General features: G+C 52.2%; 1 non-coding gene across 1 annotated transcript in view; it reads left to right on the top strand.

Annotated features, from left to right (window-relative positions):
- Positions 1–3,980: 3,980 nt before the first annotated feature.
- LOC126329512 (small subunit ribosomal RNA) overlaps positions 3,981–5,000 on the top strand; it is a 1,893-nt gene continuing 873 nt past the window's right edge. The window contains exon 1 of the ribosomal RNA XR_007562298.1: positions 3,981–5,000. This exon is cut by the window's right edge and continues 873 nt beyond it. This is a non-coding gene — a ribosomal RNA (small subunit ribosomal RNA).

The following is a 5,000-nucleotide window of genomic DNA, read 5'->3' as shown; positions in this document are numbered from 1 at the left end:
AACCGACGTGACATATCTGACGGTGACTCAGGCATCCGCGTACTGCCACAACTATCCACCCCCCCCCCCCACTCTCTCTCTGCCCCCTTCCCACACAATACCGAATTTAACCAACTTTATCGCTTAACCTAACTGTGGCTGTACCAGATTATCGCTTAACCTAACTGTGGCTGTACCAGATTATCGCTTAACCTAACTGTGGCTGTACCAGATTATCGCTTAACCTAACTGTGGCTGTACCAGATTATCGCTTAACCTAACTGTGGCTGTACCAGATTATCGCTTAACCTAACTGTGGCTGTACCAGATTATCGCTTAACCTAACTGTGGCTGTACCAGATTATCGCTTAACCTAACTGTGGCTGTACCAGATTATCGCTTAACCTAACTGTGGCTGTACCAGATTATCGCTTAACCTAACTGTGGCTGTACCAGATTATCGCTTAACCTAACTGTGGCTGTACCAGATTATCGCTTAACCTAACTGTGGCTGTACCAGATTATCGCTTAACCTAACTGTGGCTGTACCAGATTATCGCTTAACCTAACTGTGGCTGTACCAGATTATCGCTTAACCTAACTGTGGCTGTACCAGATTATCGCTTAACCTAACTGTGGTTGTACCAGATTATCCCTTAACCTAACTCAATTTGTCCCTTAACCTAACTCAATTTGTCCCTTAACCTAACTCAATTTGTCCCTTAACCTAACTCAATTTGTCCCTTAACCTAACTCAATTTGTCCCTTAACCTAACTCAATTTGTCCCTTAACCTAACTCAATTTGTCCCTTAACCTAACTCAATTTGTCCCTTAACCTAACTCAATTTGTCCCTTAACCTAACTCAATTTGTCCCTTAACCTAACTCAATTTGTCCCTTAACCTAACTCAATTTGTCCCTTAACCTAACTCAATTTGTCCCTTAACCTAACTCAATTTGTCCCTTAACCTAACCCACGTTGTCCCTTAACCTAACCCACGTTGTCCCTTAACCTAACCCACGTTGTCCCTTAACCTAACCCACGTTGTCCCTTAACCTAACCCACGTTGTCCCTTAACCTAACCCACGTTGTCCCTTAACCTAACCCACGTTGTCCCTTAACGTAACCCACGTTGTCCCTTAACGTAACCCACGTTGTCCCTTAACGTAACCCACGTTGTCCCTTAACGTAACCCACGTTGTCCCTTAACGTAACCCACGTTGTCCCTTAACCTAACCCACGTTGTCCCTTAACCTAACCCACGTTGTCCCTTAACCTAACCCACGTTGTCCCTTAACCTAACCCACGTTGTCCCTTAACCTAACCCACGTTGTCCCTTAACCTAACCCACGTTGTCCCTTAACCTAACCCACGTTGTCCCTTAACCTAACCCACGTTGTCCCTTAACCTAACCCACGTTGTCCCTTAACCTAACCCACGTTGTCCCTTAACCTAACCCACGTTGTCCCTTAACCTAACCCACGTTGTCCCTTAACCTAACCCACGTTGTCCCTTAACCTAACCCACGTTGTCCCTTAACCTAACCCACGTTGTCCCTTAACCTAACCCACGTTGTCCCTTAACCTAACCCACGTTGTCCCTTAACGTAACCCACGTTGTCCCTTAACGTAACCCACGTTGTCCCTTAACGTAACCCACGTTGTCCCTTAACGTAACCCACGTTGTCCCTTAACGTAACCCACGTTGTCCCTTAACCTAACCCACGTTGTCCCTTAACCTAACCCACGTTGTCCCTTAACCTAACCCACGTTGTCCCTTAACCTAACCCACGTTGTCCCTTAACCTAACCCACGTTGTCCCTTAACCTAACCCACGTTGTCCCTTAACCTAACCCACGTTGTCCCTTAACCTAACCCACGTTGTCCCTTAACCTAACCCACGTTGTCCCTTAACCTAACCCACGTTGTCCCTTAACCTAACCCACGTTGTCCCTTAACCTAACCCACGTTGTCCCTTAACCTAACCCACGTTGTCCCTTAACCTAACCCACGTTGTCCCTTAACCTAACCCACGTTGTCCCTTAACCTAACCCACGTTGTCCCTTAACCTAACCCACGTTGTCCCTTAACCTAACCCACGTTGTCCCTTAACCTAACCCACGTTGTCCCTTAACCTAACCCACGTTGTCCCTTAACCTAACCCACGTTGTCCCTTAACCTAACCCACGTTGTCCCTTTGCCTAACATAGTTCACTGCTCGGAATCTCTGGTGTCGTTGTTATCCTCATGTAGATGTCTTGCGAGTGTTGCTTACTTTCCACATATTCCCGCTATCCACTGTCAATTGTACTGCAATAGGACTATATCGCCCCCCCCCCCCCCTCTGCCCCTCTCTTTGTGTCTCCGTCCTCTCAAGCTGGTCGGTCTGGCGTTTGAGTGTTAAATGAGCCTCGCAGCTGTTCAGTTGCGTTCAGATGTCGACGCCCTCAGTGTACGTCGTGGTATGGTCTGTGTCCATTGTCCGCTGATGTCGTACGCGTAACCCACACGCTGTACCGATCATCGGTAGTTACGTACAGAGTGAAGTAGTGTGATACGTGTGACCGTACGCTGGCTGTGCCCAACGGTGTCGAATCTCAATTTCCATATGTTGTGCTCGATGCTACTTGTCTCGTCTCCCAATAACAGCTAGGTTGCACTGTGGTACGCCGTAGAGGCGTGTGGGAGGAACGTACGAACGCATTGTATGTCACCCTGGGTCGCTGGGGGTGGTGGTGCGGTGAGTCAGGTCAGGTCAGCGTGAGCCGTGTGATGTAGTGACGCGTGTATTCCGACTTTGTCGTATTGCCTCACACAAAGTGCTACCCTGGTGGACCGCGTTCCATATCTGGGACATGCCGCAGATGCCGGTTGACAGTGGATCGCGGAAGGGACATCGCATACGTGCGCGGGCCACCTTCCACGTGTTCTCTTCTGCACATGTCGCAGTGTGTATGTGGTCTGATGTAGCGTGTCGTGACACATGACATCCTGGCATGCAAGAATTGTTGAATTCGCAAATGTAGGTGGACATCTACGTTTACTGCCCAAGATACGCAAATGAACTGGAAATCCGTTGTTGAGCGGTTGTTCACGCTGGAGGTGAATCTGTGATGGCGACGATCGGTACAGCTATTAACCGGTTGTTTCAGCGGTACCCGCCACATCCACACACGTGACTAGGCCCATGTGGGTATGAAGCGATACGCGGCGGTGGCTTGGTGGGACTGTTCCCGGCCGGTGAAGGGGGGCCGCCCGGCGTGTTGGCCGCGCGCTGCGTGGGCGCACGCGCAACAGGCGGCTGGTGGGGGGCGCCGAGTGGCAGGAGCGCCAGCCGACGGGCTCGGCAGGCGGCGCAGCTACGCTGCGGCGCACCCTGCACGCGGCGCCTGGCGGCCAAAGTTGGTTCAGCCGAGCCCGGTGCGAAGCGCGGTGGACATCTGCAGTGTGCTGGTCTGATTGAGGACTGTGTGCGTTGAGGATGCGCCGCCGCCTGGCACTCGGCGCCGCGACGCCGTCTGCTGCTCGGTCGCCCCAGCGGTTCTCGCAGGTGGTTTGTATCGCAGTTGTGCGGACGTGTTGGCGCGTGCGCTGTGCTGGGAGAGTTCGCTTCTGCACCCAAGTGGGGCTTTGCCCTTGTGTGGCGCTGGCGTTGGAGCTGCCGGTCACCATAGGTGGCGCGTGTTGTCTTCCGCCGGCAATGCCACGACAGCACGCTCCCGGGCCTCTGTCGGCAGCGGCAAGCTCAGTTGGGAGCAAGGGTGTTCGCACTAAAACCGTCTACTCGCCTAACTCCGGGCGATTGCGCCTCTCTCGAAACCGACCAAGTACCTAGGACGGCGCTGCGCGCCGCCGGGACCTGAGAGGGTTTCGAGGTGTATCGTGCAGGGGAGCTCGGCCTCCTCCTGTTTGCAGAATAATTGAGCGGACGCTTGCGTGTTCGCGCGGGCCCCCGGGACACACTCCCGGGCGGCCGGCTGCTCAGCTCTAGTTGACGCAGCTCCCTGGTTGATCCTGCCAGTAGTCATATGCTTGTCTCAAAGATTAAGCCATGCATGTCTCAGTACAAGCCGCATTAAGGTGAAACCGCGAATGGCTCATTAAATCAGTTATGGTTCCTTAGATCGTACCCACGTTACTTGGATAACTGTGGTAATTCTAGAGCTAATACATGCAAACAGAGTCCCGACCAGAGATGGAAGGGACGCTTTTATTAGATCAAAACCAATCGGATTGGCTTGTCTGGTCCGTTTGCCTTGGTGACTCTGAATAACTTTGGGCTGATCGCACGGTCCTCGTACCGGCGACGCATCTTTCAAATGTCTGCCTTATCAACTGTCGATGGTAGGTTCTGCGCCTACCATGGTTGTAACGGGTAACGGGGAATCAGGGTTCGATTCCGGAGAGGGAGCCTGAGAAACGGCTACCACATCCAAGGAAGGCAGCAGGCGCGCAAATTACCCACTCCCGGCACGGGGAGGTAGTGACGAAAAATAACGATACGGGACTCATCCGAGGCCCCGTAATCGGAATGAGTACACTTTAAATCCTTTAACGAGTATCTATTGGAGGGCAAGTCTGGTGCCAGCAGCCGCGGTAATTCCAGCTCCAATAGCGTATATTAAAGTTGTTGCGGTTAAAAAGCTCGTAGTTGGATTTGTGTCCCACGCTGTTGGTTCACCGCCCGTCGGTGTTTAACTGGCATGTATCGTGGGACGTCCTGCCGGTGGGGCGAGCCGAAGGGGTGCTTTCGCGTCCCGAGGCGGACCCCGTTTAAATCCTACCAGGGTGCTCTTTGTTGAGTGTCTCGGTGGGCCGGCACGTTTACTTTGAACAAATTAGAGTGCTTAAAGCAGGCAAGCCCGCCTGAATACTGTGTGCATGGAATAATGGAATAGGACCTCGGTTCTATTTTGTTGGTTTTCGGAACCCGAGGTAATGATTAATAGGGACAGGCGGGGGCATTCGTATTGCGACGTTAGAGGTGAAATTCTTGGATCGTCGCAAGACGAACAGAAGCG

This window comes from Schistocerca gregaria, unplaced genomic scaffold (genome assembly GCF_023897955.1).
Source record: "Schistocerca gregaria isolate iqSchGreg1 unplaced genomic scaffold, iqSchGreg1.2 ptg001188l, whole genome shotgun sequence".
Taxonomy (NCBI): Eukaryota; Metazoa; Arthropoda; class Insecta; order Orthoptera; family Acrididae; genus Schistocerca; species Schistocerca gregaria.
This window is presented reverse-complemented; position numbering and strand designations above follow the sequence as displayed.